This window comes from Ictalurus furcatus, chromosome 1 (genome assembly GCF_023375685.1).
Source record: "Ictalurus furcatus strain D&B chromosome 1, Billie_1.0, whole genome shotgun sequence".
In the NCBI taxonomy this organism is placed as follows: domain Eukaryota; kingdom Metazoa; phylum Chordata; class Actinopteri; order Siluriformes; family Ictaluridae; genus Ictalurus; species Ictalurus furcatus.
This window is the reverse complement of record NC_071255.1, coordinates 7,530,407-7,552,150: the sequence shown is the minus strand read 5'-3', so window position 1 is coordinate 7,552,150 and position 21,744 is coordinate 7,530,407. Positions and strand designations below refer to the sequence as shown.

General features: G+C 38.9%; 1 protein-coding gene across 1 annotated transcript in view; it reads left to right on the top strand.

Annotated features, from left to right (window-relative positions):
- Positions 1 to 21,744, top strand: part of spaca6 (sperm acrosome associated 6) — a 49,732-nt gene that overhangs the window by 10,299 nt on the left and 17,689 nt on the right. Inside the window, exon 2 of the mRNA XM_053622897.1 lies at positions 14,173 to 14,321. The gene's annotated coding sequence lies outside the window, so the exon portion shown is untranslated. The remainder of the gene's footprint in view (positions 1 to 14,172; positions 14,322 to 21,744) is intronic.

Sequence of the window (21,744 nt, the reverse complement as noted above, 5' to 3'; positions counted from 1 at the left end):
TGATATTCTGTTACCTTGGTTTGAAATTAAAACAGTATATGGCCTAGAGCTTATATATCATCTGCATTAATCATTAATATCTAGAGTTATTGTACTGTTCAATAATTTTGAGCTCATCTTTTAAAAGCATTACTAAATGTAATGCATCAAACCAAGATTAGGCACAAAAAAAAAAGTGAAAGTGTAGCATAATAATCTATAAATTACTCATTCCACTGAGAATGACTTTGATTTGATATGCTAACACCAATGATACTCCTGACTATTATGCTTGAATAAATTGGTTCTTTTAAAAGAACAATGTTATGTTTATTGGATTTCTGTGGAGTTTATGCTTTACTTACACATATATAAAACTGCAGAGGGATGGATAGGTGAACGTTTTTAGGGTGCATCTCATCTCACAGCTGGTCTAGATTTAACTGCTGGTTAAAATACAGGGTAGCTTCAGTGCAAAAGGGATCAATATAAATTTAGATTTTATATCTAGACTTTCTGCAAAGCTGCTTTGTCACAATTGTTCATTGTTAAAAGTGCTACATAAATAAAATTGAATTGAATTTAATTTAACTTGTCTTTAGTAGCCACGATTGGGTTGTTCCTATTTGTTACTGAAAAAAAACCCAGTGAATTCTGTTGTATTTAGTTTATTTAGTTTATGTAGACCAGGCCGATAGTAGTATTTTAAAACCTTTTTAATGAACACTATGTGCAAGCATATCACATGTTGCATTCCCTATCCTAGCCTCTATTTCTACAATATTATTGCAGTTACTTTAATATTGCATTCAATCTCCTTAGAGTGCCCTCTATTAAGACAGGAAACAACAAGTTTGGCATGAAAATTTAGCCAAGAGGGTTACATCATTCTTTAATATTACTTAAACATTAGTGACAGTTACATATAATGCAAAGAGAATCTATATATGCATAAAGAATTAGTACTGATGGTGGCATTCTTGTTCCTTTTTTAAATGAATGTATGGTGGTGGAAAAGTTGATGGTCTTTTGTTCCAGCAACTAGTCTACATTTTACCTAGTTTGCCTGTATAACAAAAGCCATAGTGTTTGCTGATACTGGTTGCAGGCAATTTTGAGGATATTAGTGTTTGATTTGTCTGATGTTTCAATGGCTTGTCATTAAAGCTTCCATGGACAATATTATCTAAAGCCTCGGAAGAAAGAAATGAGCTACATCACTAAGTCTGCTGTTCAGCGTACAACAGTACTTGTTATCAAGCAACTATCTTTAAAACTAATTAGTCATCAAACGGTTCTAAGAGAAGTCTAGAAGAAGTCAAGATCAACAAGAATCTGGCAAAAGCAGAAAATATGGTAGGTGGTGCAGTGATAAATTCTCATCACAAGGTCAGAAATCACTTCAAAGTGGCTACTTTTTTATTTCTGATTTAAATAATTATTTACTGCTGAATCTTCCCTAAATAGTTACATAAACCTCTTCAAAAGGATTCTACTTAAGGATTAAGAGTGTATTTAATGCACCTTGCAGCACAAGAATCCTCTTGAATCACAGGAAATATCACACACACAAGCATATATAAAAGATAATGTTGTTTCCAAGCAACCAGTCTGTATTTCATGACAAACTATGTATAATAGTAAAATGATCAATAATAATTGCTAATGATGAACAAAATATCCTGTGAATTTCTCAAAACTCAAAATTTCACAACCACAAACAAAATTAATACATTCACATATTCACTGGTTAGGACACACTTTAAACATTGTACACATTAAAGAAGCAGAATAGCAAATGTGTGTGTACTTTTTAACAGTATGCTTGAAATTGAGACTTGTTGAGGGCATAGATAGTGAGCAAGAGAGAAGGTGATATGGTCATTTTCATTCAGCAAAGTTTGAGATGATGTTCTAAATTGAAACCTGTCTGCTCTCTCAGATAGTGTAAAAAGTCAAAACCAGGAGGTCAAATGTTAAAGGTCAAATTCTAGAGAGTGTGGTTTTTCCACCCCCTCTCTCCTCGAACAGATTTCTGGTTTCTGGTTCATCCTCCCTCACCTGCTGCCCCTTCAATTAATCTAAGTTTAGTTCAAGATATCTATAGACTGTATGACAGTAAAAACGTATGCTTTTAAGGTTAAAATGTCTCACTCTCTCTCACACATCTCTTGAGTATGTTATTGATCTAAATGTATTTATCTTCCATTTATCCACTAAACCACCCTTCCCACACTGACTGTACACAAAAAGAACAGTCTCTCTCTCTTTCACACACACACACACACACACACACACGTTTTTTCTTTTCTTTTAATTTGTTTTCTTATGATGAAATGCTTTTACTAATGTGTTTTTATATTGTTAAAGTTTTATTTAAAAGTCAGTCTTTCTCTCTGTCTCTCTCACACACACACACACTGTATAACGCTACACAAAGTATCACTTGCACAATATTACATTAACTAATAACTCAGCTATTCAATCAAATAAGACCTCTTGTATCTTATAGAATTTCTGGAGTCGTGTAATTTTCTGAAAGGTTTTGTATATTTCATTCTGATTCTGTTACACATTTATATATATATTCTTTCAACATGGAATACAAAATGTGAAAATAACTTCGTGGCCAAAGTGACTATCTGAGTTGTAGCTAAAAGTATCATGAATAAATAAAATATAATATAAAATAACTATAATATTTAAAGAACGTGTGCTACAAATAAAGATACACAAACCCAGACAAATTACAGTATAGCCATAATTATTTTTATGGTTTGCTGTTCACTGAGTTTATTTGAACAGGACCTATATGCATTGTTTTCTTGTCCCATTTGAAAGCCTGCAAGTGGTTTTGAACCTTGTTCGACTGACCTATCCTGAGAACCCCCTTTCAGTTATTCTGGTTGGTGGCAGGCAGGTTGCCATGGCACCAGACTGTTTTGCCTGACCTCTGGCCCCTTTAAGGGGTGCTGTGGTCAGCCAGGCATTACCAAATGTGGGGCCAGTCGAAAGGGGGTAGTAGGGCAGGTGGGGGAAGGGGCTGAATATTTCTCAATAAAGGCTGCTCCTCTAAGGACTCCTCTATGCATCCACCTTGCATGCAGTGGCTGGTGTAACAGCCACACACGCACAAGCACACATACACACTCATACCAAAAGTTATTTATTTATTTCTGATGCATTAGAAAAGTATTAGAAAATTTCAATAGGTCAAACAAAACCCCATCTTCATATTATATTATCATTTATCAAAACCCTATATGCTGGAAACATGATGCTTATTTGCTAGAATATATTTATTAATATAAATTGAAAAATCCTTGTTGAAAATTATAATATATCTATATATCCTGTTCATGCATCATTTGCTCTTAAAAATAAGGTACTTATCACTGGTAACATGATAAGTAGTATGATCCTAACTTAATTGTGGTTGTATCTTTAGTAATCATGGACTTCTTGTCCATGGTCATTTCACAAACACTACAAATGCAGTAGCTAGAGACTGGCTTGAAAGAATGCTAGAACTTTCCTTTAAGGAAGAATTAAACCACATCTTACTTGCCCTCTTAGTGTGTGTTTATTTTTATTTGATGTCTGTCAGTTAGTTATACAACAAGATATCAAAGTTTCTCTGAGTCAGGTCAGGTTTCACTCAATTAATATGGACGTGCGTCATCACTGCTAATGCTTTTAGTACATTATATTATTATAACCTGTATCACAACATTGTATTAGAAGCAGTTCTTGGTTCACTCTAACTGCATAGTATACAATTGTGGCATTCTCAGATGGAAGGAAATGTTAATCAAAGTTTAGTAAATCTGCCTATGGCACCCTGGGGGAGAACCAGGGAAATGCTCCCAAATAAAGTCACCCACAAGTTTTACCAATTGAAGGCAAAGCGCATGAGAGTGAGAAATGAGTATCATGAATATCAAGTTACATTTTATTATAACACTTAAGCATCATTAAAACTCATCATATAAATATAAATTCACTCTCTCATGAAGCACAATGAGAATTCTAAAACTAGCATTTATCCAGGCCCAGGCTTGGTGGGAAAAAGGCAGGCCAGTTGCAGCTCAGGAGGTCATCCAAACCCATCTTAAGTCACACCAAATTATCAAACATGACTTACATCATAATGAAAGTTGTTGTGTTGGCACACTGAGCATGTTGTGAAGCACACACCACCGAATGAAGGCAGCTAGCCTCCTCTGTCCCACACCAAGACTCACTGACGCCTGGAGAGAAAGAAAACACTGGTTAACCCAAAATTACACAAAAACACTAAACAATAAATAAATAAAGAAAAACAAAAATATTATAGACACCGTAGTGTGGTGGCTATAGCACTCAGGCCCACTGACACCACCACATGCAATAGAGGCAGTTAAACAGCACCTAAGCAGAACCAGAATGATTGTTAACAATAAATAAAAAGAAAACTAACCACTATAGTATGGAGACAATAGGACATAGCAACAATATACACCCCATCAATAGTAAGGTGATAGTGTGGGAAAAAGAAAGAACAGGTTCGAGGCTGGCTCAATATACCAGCCATCATTCAGCCACAGGCTAATGTTGCCATCACTGAAAGCGACCTCCGCCGCCAACTCACCACAATGCACGTGCCACCAATTCTGCCCTAACACTATATATAAGGATATTAACCTTGAGATGTTCACCTCATTACACCATGAGCAAACCCTCAATGTACCTGAACGGAAACATAAACGCCAGGGAGCGAGGAACCCAGAATCACCAAGACACATATATGCCTTCCAGAGTAAGGGTCCTTAAATAATATGGTAGCTCCCACCTCATTGGTCTGCCGAAACCATACCCCAAACAGAGACAATAGGATACTTAAATCACTTGTCCTACCACACAATGTTTTACCAACAGATCAACTATACTCTTGAATGTATGTGCTTTTAATACATGCTCATTCAAAGGCCTAAATTAGGTCAAGTAGCTGTAATTATCAAAACAAAGGAGAGTTAATCTACAGGAAGGACTTATAGAGATGTGGTAAGCAGCCTTTGAAGCAGCCTTTGAAATGAGTCTTATTTGTAGCAAAGAGCAGAACTCATCCTCCTGTCCTCTGAGGGCTGTGTGTGATATGCAGTGAGAGCTCAGATCAGATTAGTGCTAGCTATATTCTCACATAGACTGTGACTGACACAAAACAGCTAATGGGAATTTATGATACATTGTGATTGCTTATACTTTAGTGTGTTAGCTTAAAGCTAATAGGAATTGATGATACTTTATGATATGATATTTAATTTTACGATAGTATAAAGGCAAAGCCATTTCATTGTTGCATTACTTGAAAACATGAACTCCATTTCCCAAGATTGTCTCCTTTTCCATTCTGAATTTGTTTCACTCTCTGAATTATCTGGTTTATGCTTTAATAAACCTGCATTTACACTCATCTCTGTGTGATCTCCTGACTAAAACCCCTGGCAAAAATGATGGAATCACCATACTTATAGGATGTTCACCCAGGTTTTTAAACTTCATAGCAAATAAACAAATCACAGATATGACACACAACAATTTTTGTTTAATAGCTGAACATTCAGGCTATGTCAAACATACTTCAGACAAGTTAAATGAAATTGTTTTAATTAATGGCATTTTTTCCAGATCAAATAAAGGAAAAAATTATGGAATTTTTTCTCAATGTTGAGAAAAAATTCCAAAAAAAAACACTCAATGTTGAGGAAAAAATTATGAAATCACCTTGTAATTTGCATTTCTAAAACAAATACTAGCACAAGTCTAAAAATTCAAATTAGTCTGCAGCTAAAAGAGAGTGCTTACAGACCTTAACCTTGGACTTTTGTAAAAGACACATGGCCCCAACAAGAGAGTTGTCAATTGAAACAATGGAAAGGATTATACAACTCCTTTAAGAAGGAAATCCAACACGGAGTGTGGCAAAAGATGTTGGTTGTTCAGTCAGCTGTGTCTAAATTTTGGTGCAAGGATAAACAAAATGAGAAGGTTATAAAAGGAAAACATATGGGTATACCAAGGAAGTTGGCAAACATCAGGAAAGAAAAATGCCTTGAAAATATAAAATGCATGACAAAACAAATGAAAAACAAATGGGCGGAAACAGGCGCATGGTGGCTTAGTGGTTAGCACGTTCGCCTCACACCGCCAGGGTCGGGGTTCAATTCCCGCGGATCTGTGTGTGCGGAGTTTGCATGTTCTCCTTGTACTGCGGGGGTTTCCTCCCCCAGTCCAAAGACATGCATGGTCGGCTGATTGGCGTGTCTAAAGTGTCCGTAGTGTGTGAATGTGTGTTTGATTGTGTGCCCTGCGATGTACTGGCACCCTGTCCAGGGTGTACCTTGTGCCCGATGCTCCCTGGGATAGGCTCCAGGTTCCCCGTGACCCTGAAAAGGAGTAAGCGGTTGAAGATGGATGGGTGGAAACAGGAGTCAATGTCTATGACAGAACTGTAAGAAATCAGCTGAATGAAATGAGATTTACATATAGAAAAACATAAAAAAAACAAAACAACCCAGCACTAACACCTAAACAGAAAAAGCAAGCTTTCAGTGGGCTAAAGAGAAACAATCATGGATTGTGGATGAGTGGATGAAAGTGATATTCAGTGAATAATCACAAATCCACTTTAGCTGAGGAGATGATGCTGGAAGTTTTGTTTGGTGCTGGTCTAATCCAACATATAATGATGACTGCCTAAAGAAAACAAATCAAATTTCCCCACCCATTTATGATATGGGGTTACATGTCAGGTAAAGGACCAGGGGAGACCTCAACAGTCAATGTACAGATGTACACTGATTTTTTGGACACTTTTCTCATTCCATCAATAGAAAATAAGTTTAATGATGATGAAGTCATTTTTCAGGATGATAATGCAACTTACCACAGAGCAAAGAGTGTTAAAGTGTGATTTTCTTCAAGAGTGTTTTCTTCAGGAAAGCCATATCAACTCAATGACATGTCTAGCAATCCGACTGAAAATTGTAAAACATTGGTCCATGACAAAGCTTCATCCTGCAACGCTGATCTGTCAAGTGCTATTCGAGTAAGTTGGAACCAGCTTGATGGAGAATATTGTTTTTCTTTAGTGAAGTCCATGCCTCAAAGTTCAGGCTGTCATAAGAACCCGAGGAATAGCAATAAAGTTCAAATTTATTTTGTTGATGATTCCATAATTTTTTCCTATACTTCATCTAGAAAAAATATATGCCATTAATTAAAAAATGTAAGTTAATTTGTTTGAGGTACATTTCATAAATCCAGAATGTTCAGCTATTAAACAAAAATTGTTTTGTGTCATATATTTGATTTGTTTATTTGCTACAAAGTAAAAAAGTTGGGTGAGCATCCTCTAAGTGTGGTGATTCAATAATTTTTGCCAGGGGTTGTAGATTTTACCATTTCATGGATGCAGTGGGTTTTTTGGTGAGCTATGTCATGTTTTGTGTGCCAAAGGGAGAACTTTCAGAGAACAAAAACAGCTGGCTGTTTTTCTACTATGGAGAGGACACTTATGACATAGCATAGAGCCCTACACATTCTCGGGATTGTGAGCAGCATCATCCAGTAAAGTACATGGAAGACCAACCACAGTTTCCTTCCATTAATCCAAAGGTCTTCAATTATATCCACAAAGGGCCAGTGTGGCTGCAGGCTTTCAATATAGCCAAATTGGAGGCACACTTGATAGTTGATTGGAGACTAAGATGAACTGATTAAACAAGTGAAACCAGTCCTTTCTGGATAAGAGTGAAAACCCCTGTATTAAAACTTTTGTCATAATAGTAATCCAACACCAGAAACCCAGTCTGTCTTTCCAGCCATCATTGACACTGGAGCTTCAAAAGAAGAGCTTCATTGACCAGAACGTGACCCAGACCTGTTCATGCCCTGGATGGCCAACCCATTAGTATGGTCATCATCATGTATTGTACCCTCTACTGCACCTTATAACAAGAGCTCTATATCTAATTTCTGTTTACACTCTTACCCATATTCCCCATAATTCTGGGACTAGAGCAACATAACTACCACATCTTCTTATCTACAGACATTCAGAGATTTCTGGGCTTTGCAATTTTTATAGGAAGTTTATTCATGGGCTCAGCTCCATTGTGCTATGTGCCAACACATGTCTGAGTCCAGCTCATAACTTGGGCAGATTCCTCCCAACCTACCAGTTGCTCAGTGCTAAATATTAATGGAAAACCATAATTACTTTTATGCTAGCACTTGTTAACTTCTGCTCCATCTATGCCAAAGCCAAAGTCCCTAGAACCCTACCAGTCAATAGCTCCTTTCTTTACACATTCTGTAACATTCATGGTCACACCTGACAGTGATTCTCTCACCAATCTGGCACCTCCTAACATTAAGGGTCAGGTGCATAGGGTAAAATGGAATTTAAAATCTGTTTAAAGAAACCAAATATTTCAAGCTTCTATATATTCTGGAAGACTCCAAGATGGCAAAGCGGTAGCACACAGTGGCCACTTCGGGTCCACTTATATGGTGCATGTTACGTGTAGCTTACACCAATTGGGAAACTTTTTAAACAGATGTACATCGGAAGCACTGGTATACATGTGTATCATCACCGAATTCTGTTGAATGTTGGAGATCAAAGTTCAGGAGGAATAAATGATGGACTGCGGGATGAGCTACGTAACCTCAGGCTGCTACGCAAACCAGGCCCTGGAACCGCAATATTGCCTGATGCTGCTGGCCAGAAGAGAGGGTGCTGGAAATGGTGTACGAGGCAGTGGAAGCGCAAAAAGTGAGCCGTCATCAGTGCTAGGCTAAAGGCTAACCCTAGCCATCCAGCTCTACCGTCCATTCTCCCCTCCAATGTTCTCTCACTCGACAAAAAATGGACTTACTCAGTCTACAGCTGACTACCCAGCATGAAATCAGGGACTGCTGTGTTTTCATTTTTACAGAAACATGGCTCAATGACAGCATTCCGGAAACAGCCATTCAGCTAGCCAGGCTAACCACACATCATGCTGACAAGATAGCAGCACTGTCTGGTAAGACTCGTGGCAGTAGTCCGTGTGTTTACATAAACAAAAAATTGTGCAGGAATGCCATTGTGGTTTCAAGCTACTGTTCGTCACTGGTGGAGTTTATGACTGTGAAATGCTGACCATATTAACTGCTCAGAGAGTTTACCACTATGCTCATTGTTGTGGTGTACATTCAATAAATCACTGCTGCAAAAATTCCACCAGCATGTTGATCTTGCAACTCATGGTACATACACTGTAGACCTTGCTTACACCAAAATTCATGGTGCTTACAAGGCTGCACCCTGCCCCCTCCTTGGCAGCTTGGACCACATCTCTATATGTTATGCTAATTCCAGCATACAGACTACTTCTGAAAAGTGCCAAACAGGTGAGAACCTGGTCTGAGGGAGCCAGCTCAGCACTTCAGGACTGTTTTGAGCACACAGACTGGAATATGTTCAGAGAGGTTGCTACATACCACAACAGTATAGACTTGGAAGAATACACAGCTATCAGTGATTGGTTACATCAGCAAGTGCATAGATGATGCATAGATGGTCCATCAAGACCATCACCACACGTGCAAACCAGAAACTGTGGATGACTGCTAAAGTGTGCTTGCTGTTGAAAACTTGAGACCCTGCCTTCAGGGCTGATGACAAGGCAGCCTTCTGCACAGCAATTGCCAATCTGTCCTGGACTATCAGTGAGGCAAAGTGCAACTACGCAGAAAGAATCCACAGTCACTTCATAAACACCAAGGACACAAGGCATATGTGGCAAGGCATTCAGATCATCACAGACTATAAAGCAACACCACCTGTCTGTGATGATGATGCCTCACTCCCAGATGCACTGAACATTTTCTATGCACAGTTTGAAGCACAGAACAACATGCCAGTGAGGAAGACCACTCCAACTTCCACCAACCAAGTACTTTGTCTGTCTGCAGTAGATGTCAGGAAAACTCTGTCTAGAGTTAACCCACTCTTTTGGCAAACTCCCTGTTATTCTGTGTAACTTGCTCTAGACATTGATAGGTAGTCTCCCACACTTCTTTACCCTGCCTGAACCACAGTCCATGTTCTGTCTAGAGAAAGAAATGAGACCAGTCCTCTTAACTGTCAGCACAAAATGACCACAAGAGTGCCAACTTCCTGATTAGCCCATTCAACTTCAAGATTCAAGATTGTTATTTGTTACATACACAATTATATACAGTAACTAACTTGCAGGGAAATTACAACTTGACCATTGGTTTGGGGTGGTATCCAGATTTGAGACTGTTGACCATTCCCAGCTTTTCCATAAATCCTTTCCAGACCCAGGATGTGATTTTTGCTCCTTGGTCATGTCCTCTGGTTTGCCAAAGTATCTGAATGTGTGGTTGAACAGTAGCTCTGTGGTTACATTGAACCTTGAGTACATGGAACCTTGGCTTGGGTACAAGTGGTGCCAGAGGAGGTGATTTTGTATATGTCAGCTAGCATGTTCGGCCACCAGTATTTACTCTTTAGCAGTTGGTAGGGTTTACGAATGCCTGGGAGAGCAGTGGCTGGGGCTGTGTCAGCCCAAGTTACAAGTATTTCCCTTAGCCCTGGGAGTACACTGGTTTTCCAATTGGGGCAGGCCCTGGGGTTTTGAAGCCGATTAGCACATGCTATTTCTTGATCCAGGTACCAGGGGAGAGCACCCACAATACATGACTCATGGGAGGATATTTTCTTCACATTGTTCTCTGGGAGGAGCAGGGTACATATGGGAGAATAAGTTCACCTTGACATTCTTGTAGCCAGGCCAGTACAAAATGCTAAAATTAATCCTGGTGAAGCAGACCCATCTCGCTTGGCAGGAGTTGAGTCTTGTTGTGGTCAGTGAGTCTTCTTGTGGTCAGTGAAAATAAGGAATGGGTTGTGGGCACCTTCCAGCCAGTGTCTCCATTCCTTCAGAGCTAGCTTCATAGTTAGCAGTTCTCACTTGCCGATTTCATTCAGTGGGAGTGAGTTTTCTGGGAAATAGACCACTGGTTGCAGTTTGGGTTTCTCTCCGAACCTCTGTGACAGGATTGCACCCACTCTTCTTTCAGATGCATCTTGCTCCACAATGAAGGGCTTAGATGGGTCAGGATGTTTAAGAATGGGTAACATTGTGAATGCCTACTTGAGGCATTGCAAGGCTTGGTCATCTGCTGAGTTCAATTTTAGTCTCTGTGGACCTTTTTTCAAAAAGGCTATTAGGGGACTGGCAATGGAGCTGAACCCTCTGATAAACATTTGATAGAAATTGGCAAAGCAGAGGAATCTTTGGAGTTCTTTGACAATAGTCGGAACAGGTCCCTCTATAACAGTGGAGGCTTTGTCTTGGTCCATGGAGGCCTCCTTGGAGCTAATGTTGTAGCCAAGTAATTACATTTTTGAGATGTGGAATTCACACTTTTCACCTTTCGTGTACAAAAAAGTTTTTTGAAGTTGAGATAGTACTTGTTTTATGTGGTTTACATGGGTTTCCTGGGATGGTGAGTAAATCAAGATGTGATAAATTTTCCCAGCATGTCTCTGAGTAAATAATTTATCAGTCACTGAAAAACAGAGGATGTGCAAGAGAGCACACATGGCAAGAAGAATTCAGCTGATTCAGATAAGGTGAAGAGTCAAATGTAACACTGTGTGAGGGCTTTGTTGATATGCTCCTGCATTGCTTGGCTCTCTGTGCATGCAGTTTCAAGGGGTTGCAGGCATGAGGTCAATGGCACAATCATAGGGACACAGGGGAGGCAGGCCATTGGCTTTGGCTTTTGATGGTTGTTGAGGCAGTCATAACTACGGGAACACAGAGACAGGTGTCTAGGCATTGTGGAGATCAGCTGATTGTTTCTCTCTTGGACCAGGGGATATGGGGATTATCTGCATTCAAGAGAAGCCGACAACTATGGGATAGTTGTCTGTTACAAGAAAGGACATGATATCTTGATGTAAGTTGCTGACTTGAATTTGAACAGGAATGGAAAATGCTTGAGGAATGCTTTTGTGGTTGTGATGAATGTGGCTGGGGACATAATGGGCATTGTGAAATTGGGTGCTGAGTGTCACCAGAATAGAGACCAGACCTTTTGCGCCATTTGTATGCCATAGCTGTGAGCTTGGCTTGGCCAGTCTGCATGCTTTCAGTGGGACTGATGTCAGAGAAAACCCTTGCTGCTAGCTTGGGAACCTGACAGTTATGAAGTAGCTGGTCCAGGCAGATGGAGAGGTCGTTGAGTGAATCCAGGGATTTCTGTTTGTCATTACATGCAAGTATAGTGAGTATCACAGGATCTAGGCCTTGGTGATATGCTACCTTGAGTGCAGGTTCATTTCACCCACTGCAAGTGTTTTGAATTCCAGAACACTGTGTACTTAGCTGCACTGCTTTTATTCTGGACCATGGAAAGGAGCTGCTCTCCACAAGTAGGTTAATGTTTGAGCCATCTTGCATTTTTTAAAACACTCCTTCCTGCTTGGAGAAGTACAGGGAGCACTGAAGCAAAAACCCCAGGATTAACGGAATACTTGTTAGACCGTGCGATGAGAGGGGGAACTAAGGGTGATGGTGCCGCAGTTGTAGCTTGTGGTGGTGTCTGTGTGTTGGATTGCTGTGTGAACATCTTGGTGCTTAGCATCTCTCTCTACTTTTGTTGTCCATTGACTATGCGGCCATACACCACTAGTGCTTGTTGCCAATCTAGCATTCCTACTTCCTCCATGCTGCTGTCAAGCAGCAAAGACGGCTGCAGTTGTTGGTAATGCTTTAACTGAAGTTGGCAGACAACAAACAAATCCAAAAAACACTTGGCTTAAACTTGGTCAAGGACAGGCAGTAGGTCAGGTGATTCACAAACAGGATATCAGAGGCAAAGAAAAAATCACAAAACCAGGAAAACAGACCAGATGAAAAACCATGAAAGAGAAGACTGAAATATTAGCTTGGTATGTCAGATGGAAAATCACTGAGCTGAGTGAATACTTCACAAAGAGTGAGTGTACAGAGTATGCTTAATTATGTCAGTAGCAATTGAGGTGTGTGCAATCAGTAATCTGGTGACTGTGGACATGACACTATATGAGACGGTTGGATGTTGCAGTCCTTGGCAGCCATGTTTGTAGGCTGCAGTGTGTTCTGGGAGAGGGAGTTTGGTGCTGATCCTGGTGTGACATAACGGAAACAATAAAATTCCTACAGTCTGCCTCTGGTTATTCTAAAAATCAGTAGATAGTAGCCTAAACATAAATCAAGTGTGATAGCCTCTCAACTTAATCTTCTTGGAGACTATGCTGTTACAAGCCACTTGTGGCAGCTGTGACTCGGGTGGTGGAGTGGGCCCCTAATCGTAGGGTTGGCGGTTCGATTCCAAGCCCACATGACTCCACATGCCGAAGTATCCTTGGGCAAGACACTGGACCCCAAGTTGCTCCCAATGGCATGTTAGCACCTTGCATGGCAGCTCTGCTACCATTGGTGTGTGAATGGGTGAATGAGACACAGTGTAAAGCGCTTTGGAAAAAAGCACTATATAAGTGCAGACCATTTAGTACAAGTAATTTTTGCTAGTTTTAAATAATATTTATCTACCCCAAACAAGTAGTCTTCATTTAGAAATTGGGATAAGCAGCCAACTAGTATGTAGGCCATTTAGGGACTTTAAGAAAAGCCTCCTAAATAGTGACCTCGGAAGCTTGATTAAGTGTGCAAAGCTTCATTACTAATATTGTTTAAAATGTGTTTAGCACCTGGTTATTGCTTAATTCCATATGTTATATTACTGTGTTATTGCTTTCCTTATTATGATAAAATATTAGAATATTTTAAGTATTGTATGTTGGGGAAACAAAAACAGTATGAAGATTTTTATTTGAGGGAAGGTAAGTAGTTTCTCAAAAAGTGAAAAATGTGTATAATGTATAATGTTTATATAAAGTTAATACAGTATATTATATACAGTGATGCCCTCAAAAAAAAGTATAGCTATTTCCCCCACACAGATTAATATTTGGCATGCAATTACATACAATGCATGTAATTTTATTAACTTGTAAATGATTTACTGAAAACCAATATTTTTTATTCTAAGATTAATGTACCAGGCTTTTCCTTAATGTTCTTCTAGACATACCTGCACTCTTGGCGAATAAAGGAGCTGGTCTTCAGTTTCAGGAGCTGGTCTTCAGTTTCAGGAGCTGGTCTTCATGTTTCATCTGTTCATCTGTCTCTCCTGCCTCTAAGGTTCCTGGTGTGCTTTGTCTCTGTAGTGGTCAGGTAACTCAGCTTCCCTCACCCTCTTTAATTTAATCGTAATATGCCCCATACATTAACCTCAGCTCAAACTGTAAACTCCAAATCAAACTGCTTTAATGTGTTCCCCCTTTTGGCCATATGAAACACATTTCTTCATCTGAAGCCACTTTTTCATTAATTAATGGATTGCCAATTGATCCAGGTAATGTTTTCATGTGATTGCAATAGAGTTAGTTGTATGTATTTTAAAATCCTGAATATATCTTGGCTTCATCTCAGATATGAGTATATGAATAACATTTATGGAAATAGACCTAGGCATGGTGATGCTTGTGATGGGTGCCTTTCCATAACTTCTGGTGTTGGCAAATAAGTGAAGTAATTTGGAAGAAATGTGCCATTTACTTATACGCTTATTCTTTCTGTCAACATTTTTGAAAGTTCTCACTTAATATACATGGACAATTTAAATGGGTTAAAATGTTTTCACTGCAAATTACCCACTGACATTCATTACATCAAAGCCATGTAAATGAAAATGTAAATCCCCAGCTTCCCCATTACACCCATCTAGTCTCTGTACCACCTACATGTTTTGCACCCAAACATGACTGACAGCACTGCCATGGTGACTGCTTGGCACCTTGCCAAACTGCCAGTGGTTACCACAGCACCTGTTCCTATAGCAACCCTTTTTAACAACTTATTTTTTCCCCAACACATCGTCGTATATAGATAGGGCTGTTCAAAGAGGAGAAGACTCTATGGATTTATGCTAAATGAAGATTAAAAAAAATTGGTATGATTTCAGCCTTTACACTGTAACTACTGCTTACAACATCCAACATAATTGCACAAGCAATTCAAAGTGCTTGAGTTTCAAATACCAGATTTTATGGCATCCCTCATGAATTCTGTTTATCGGCAGAGACAAAAAAAATCACTACCAAGAATAAGAAACTAATAAATGTTATCATATTTTTTGAACCCAATTATACAATTTCTCATGAATATAAGTTGTTAGCTATTATTTACTGCTGCAATGATGACAATTAAGCATAAGGCATAAAGGAGCCCAATAAATTATGTGAAATGCGGTGTTCCTTAACTCTCTGTTTGGGACATACGTGTGTTACACTTAAAACAATAATGTGAAAATGAAAATACTATAATTTTTTAATGTATTTCATTTTCACACTTCAGCTTTGATTTGGTGCCAGTACTATAATGTATTCATTCGTGAAAACATATATTTGAATAAATATGTTAATGATTATTTTTAAAAGTAAAAACTAGGTTAAGTTATTAGTTGTATTATTTTATTAATGATAAAACTTGGGAGTGACCTTGTTCCAAAATCAATCCCTCACTATTATATACATTACAGCTCATAAAACAAAGGTAGATGATCTGAATTAATTAATTTTCTCAAATTATTTCTATGGCAAAGGGTCAACAGAATAATTTGGTCAATCATACATGCAGATGAGCAAAGCACACATTCAGTGAGATCAATACACACAGAATTCTCACACTCCCACCCTTAACGTGTTTCAGCACACCCTCAGATCACAGTTCTGTGTACAAGATGGCTCAGGTGTACCATCAATACAAAGCACAAAGACAGCTCACACATACAAGTGAAATTTAAGGCATTCATAAATCTAGTAACTGATGGAGGAATTATCGCAGACTGACTGTCATAGCTGGAAAGAGATGAGCTGAATTCAAGAGACTAAGACCCTCAGACAAAATGGAATCAACTTGCAAAACCAAGGCTGCGTCTGTATAGCAGTACTACACAGTAGGCAAAAAGCATTATGCCAAAGGAGTAGTATGTCCGAATTCACAGAATTCATAAAACAGAGAAATACCCGCCTCATTTCTGCAGTATGGAACCACTGGACACTGTGGATACAGTGCTATCCCATAAGGCGAGTGTGTGAGGGGCACTTTAGGGCAGCGGAAAAAGAAGAATTAGGGAAGACAAAGGGAGAGGGAGAGGATCCGGCAATAGTCAAGGGGCCTCACAAGGGGATTAGCAACTTCAGCCACATCCAGGAAAAGGGGGTGGGGGAAAAGGGAAGAGGGTTAAGAAATCCACCTGGTTGTGCATTAATGGAGGCTTTGGCATCACTGTGGCAGTGTGCCACTAGACCAAGGCTGCGTCGAAATCTTGCACTAACCTACTACAACAGTAGGCGAAAAGCAGTATGCAGGAGGGGTAGTATGTCCAAATTCTCAGTAGGCCGAGAAATACCCAGATAGCGTACTACATCCGGTGAGATTTTGCAGTGTGCAGCCGATGGACACTATGCGAGTCAAAATCCCATAATGCAACGGGACTGGTGCAGGCGATCTCAGAAAAAAAATTGCGGAAGACAGCTCGTCGGCTCTTTTTAGGTATTAAACCTTGGTTAAACAGGATTTGTTTAACAACACATGAATAAATTGTTAACTTGTTGAAGGTTTAAACAAGAAAACAGTTGTCACAGCATTTGAAACCTTTTTTGAGATCTTCATCATGCCTTAGTCAGACAAGCTAACAGTAACAAATTTACCTCAGCCTGTTAACACTTCCCACATTAAATTACTAATTCGGTTAACTTTCCTGATGTGCATTTTGCCATTAGTGCAGTTGCTTTAATCTGGTGCTCCCTTTAAGATTTTAGTTCTTATGACGACGTCGAAGGTGACATGACAGTGCCAACATGGTGGATGTAGTATGTCCGGGATTGTGTTCATACTACACAACACGTACTGATTAGTACAAACTTTTTCGACGGCCGTGCAGTAGGGACTGCATCGAATGCAGTACATACTGTCACAGTATGTGATTTCGGACGCAGCCCAACTTGAAATATTCATGTGCCCTTTTTTCCCCTCCCAGTGCTTGGGTGCTAGTTGGGTGGGCAGAGGGAGGCTGCGTGGAACACTGAAGCAGTTGAAGCAAATGTGCCATATTGTGTGGAGGCTTCGAAACAATCCGACACTCGTCTCCATGGTGACACCTAGTGGTCACTTGCAGGTGTTGATCTTAAACAACCTTGACAACGATCAGACAAGCTTTGACGAATTATAACCTACATGATGTTTGGGTCAAACAAAGAAGCGTGTGGGGGAGCTGATAGTGTTCTCGACTGGTATGTTGCTGCCTTGGATTTGAATCCTGGATGACGTGTGCTTGTCCACACTGTTGTAAGAGCCATTTAAAAATGTGTGGTTTTTTAATGTGTTGAGTTTTTAACATCTGTCTGACAACTACCTGAGCTTGGTTTTGTAACTTGTAGGCTCCTCATTGTGAATCACTATAGGTTTTTTTGGTCATGAAAAATGAAGATTAAGAAATGCAAAACTGTCGAAATTCTCTCTCGCCTATGTAATAACCCATAACATCTTTATTTCTCTCAGGAAATTTGGTTGGATTTCACGTCAGATGATTAACAAGGCATCATGAATCATTTCAGTTTTACAAACTTACATAATAAAACTGACCGGAGAACAGTTCAAATTATATATTAAACACTGGTTCACCTGGAGATCAACACTCCCTAATGGGTAACCATGGAAATTTCGAAACAGTAATGACATGACGAAGTCTTGTTTGCTGAAATCACGTGACTGGCCCAATTTCATACATGCGCCGAACCACTGACTCGAAACAAAAGATTCGCAAAGGTTTCGAAGCTTCCTGAAGCAATGTTTTGAAAACGCCCATCATAGCTTCAACAGTGGGGTATGGTGGCAGGGCAATATATGGCCACTGGGCTTTGTGTTTGGGTTGAGGCCTGACCCAGTTGGACATGCAACGTCTCATGAACTCCTGAAGCATGCACACATATGTAATCAAAAAATAAATAAAATAATACTTATACATACATACTGTACTATTGTACTGATGTGTCATGTGACACAGTCAGTGACTGATGCAAATGCAGTTTTGAGTTTTATTTTTTTTTAAAAAACAACAAAACTGGTGAACAGATTCAAAACAAAGCAAAGAGATGTGAACAGGAACAGGCAAAAATTCAGGCGATCAGCAAATAACAACACAAGAGCAAGTCCAAAAATCCAAAACCATGTAGCAATGCAAGCTCACAAAAACAGAATATCAAGACACGCAGAAGTTAGGCTTGGCGAGTTCAGGTAAAAGCACACTGAGTGTGTGATTGAAAACAGGTGTGCATGATCAGAACTCTGTTGAGTGTGAAAGTGCTGGTGGAGTGTGGTGCTGGGGATTGTAGTCTGTGGTGGCCATGTTTGTAGGCCATGATGTGTTTATTGAAGTGGAGTTTCTTGTGGATTCCTGGACTGTCATGACACATACATACATGCATAATTTTTTTTTTTTTTGATAATACATTAAAATACGAGATTTAAAAAAAAAAGAAACAAGATTATCTACTTTTTAACGAGTACCACAGGACAATGAGAGAAAGATACAGTAGGTTTTTAGTATTATCTTAATAATTTGCTACATACATTATACAGCCTTGGCAGTGTAATATAATGTCATAATATTATCCTATTTGTAAGTAAATATATAAAAAGAAACTAAATTATAAATATTTTATTTTATTTTATTTATAATAAATTATAAATAGAGAATCAGATACAGTGTATAATATAATAATTAGCATAATACTGGGTTGGATAATTAGCACACCATACAGTTTAAATACACTCAGAAGTATGTGGGGAAAAGTTGAAAGATTTAGTATAGTATTCAATGGTGGAAAAATTAAGAATAATTTTTGAATAATTGAGGTAAGAATTTCAATAGTTTTAGGTACACTGAATGACTTCTGTCCATGATGTAAAATCTGAGTTTGAGAGTTGTAAGAGCCATGCGAGATTTTAAAAGTAAGCTTTTGTAATTATTTCAACAAGACCTAGGTAATGAGAGATAAACAGTGACTACATTTACATGGACAACAGTAATCTAATTATTGACCTTAATCTGAGTAAGATAATAATGTGATTAAGGTGTTTACATGAGTGGCTTTTAGAATACTCCTGTCATGTTCCTGTTTTACATGTTATAGAACATAATTAAATTAACAGCCCGCGTCATTACATCACTGCGCCACACCGTCCGACGTCCCTCCAGAATTTCACGTATCAACATACAGTTTGTCTTCCTTATGGCACCGTATACGGTTTTGGGTGTTTTTATTTATTTTTTTTTTTACGAACGCTTTAAGTGCAGTTAATTATTTGTCATGCTATACGTGCTAATAGACAACTGCTTGAAGCGGTGGGTGTGTCCCAAATCGCGTAGTTACCGTCTATATAGTAGCTGAGATACATGTATTTTTCTCCACTACAGGCCTATAGTAGGAAAGTATGCGATTTGGGATACAGCCGAATTCTCTAGTTCGCCTTAAAACATAAAACTGCCGTGTGTGATCGTGTCCTGTCGCAAAATGCGGTGAAAACTCCCACACGACGTTCATAATGTGATTAAGGTGTTTACATGTCACTACTACCCGTCCATAATGCGACTAAAACAGGAGTACTCCACCTGTCTTAATTAGATTATTGCTTACTTCGATTATGACCTTAATTAGATTAAGGTCAGTAAAAATTGCTGTTTACATGGTAGTTTCTTAATTAGAGTATGGTCTTAATCGGATTAAGAGTGGATTATTGTTGTCCATGTAAACGCAGCTAGTGATAGACTGGAGTTAAATAGAGAATCAGAGTACCACAATTAGATCAGTTTGTATGGCTGATTTACTGAGTTTTGAAGAGACGGAAGACTGAAAAACAACTTAGCAGAAATGTTGAACATACCCATGAAGAGACAGATGATTACATAAAGGACTTGAGGGCCTGAGGGAACTCAACAGAGGTCTCTTATCTGTAACCCACTAAACCTGATTGCAATAACAGTGCACAGGGTCCACACCTAATTGAAACCTTGATGACTAGTAAAAACTACAAAGTGCAAATAATGGTGATCAGAGAGTGTGTATTTAATATTAATTTAATTCTGTAGAAGTATGTTTCGATGACATAAAGGTATAAAGGAGGCATAAAGGAAATGTAAAATCATCTGTTGTACTGTGTGCGCTTGCTGGGGTGTGTGTGTGTGTGCGCACGCGCCACATGAAAAGGAAGAAGACTTGCTGCATTTTCTTGTTGGGCCACAGGAGGGCAATACCATAAAAAATGTTCGCCATTTTTATGTTGTTCTTGATGTTTGTGATATTGGTTTCAGACACACTAGATTCTCTAGACAGACTATGTAAATGAAATTTTAATGAAAATTAAAATCAGGGTGATTTTTGTATGAACAACAATGAAACAGATGGACAAACAGGCCATCATGCCATCTCCTTGGACAGACATTATGAGGAACTAATGATGAGCTGCTTGGAAGCGTCCGCATGGAGAAGAGCTTTGTGTGCCGCAGATTGAGGTAGTTGGTTGTATGGTTTCACATCGTAAATGGCCTGGAGATAACTGTACAGCCTTCTAGCTTTCCCTGCGGCAGCACTTGAACACCTATTACAATCCCATAATGCCACTGCAGCTAGGAATAAATAAGACCGGAGATGGAATTAAGATGATGATCGTAATAATAATAATAATAATAAGAAGAAGAAGAAGAAGAAGAAGAGGAAGAAGAAGAAGAAACATTTTACAAACTGTGCATGATTGCTGAGGCACTTCTTTAAAGCTGTGTGTTCAATTTTGATACGTGTTATGCCCTGTTCAACATCCCAGAAAAACTCAGACAATGATCAGATGTGAAAACATTGAAAAACTATTTATGTACATAGGAAACATGAAAAAAGAGAGAAAAATCACAGTTGAAACATGCTGTGAGCTTTATATACTGTACACTGGCCAATGTGTACTAACTAGGAAAATAACTTAAGACAGATGCATACAGAAATCATTGGGGGGTGGGGGTTCAGGGTGAAACTTGGGCTTCTATGGTAAATACATTCATTCAAGCCAAACAGATGATAAATGGAAGAAATTATGCACAGCACACACACAAGATAAGGGCTTGAGAGAGTTAGGTGGTGTTGCAGGATTGTGTGAAGGGGTGTGTTTTGACCTGAGTATTGAAAGATGCAATTTGTTTTGCAGGTACTGGGGCCTAATTCCATGTTATTCAAACTAATATTTGGAGCTATGAAAATGGTTATATCACAGCACATTATCCTTCCCTTTATTTAAAAACAGCTGCAAAGGGCACTGAGAGTCTACACCACACAATAGTTCAAAGAGATGAGGTTTGTTCACTCAGACTGAACCAAAATATGCAGCCATTTATATGGATGTTTGTTGTTGTTGTTCCTTGATTTACAAATTGAAAAAAATACCACACAGGGTTAAATATGTATGCAAAGTTTAACTGTATTTTGTGTGTGTGTGTGTGTGTGTGTGTGTGTGTCTGTGTGTGTGTGCATGTGCGTGTGTATATATG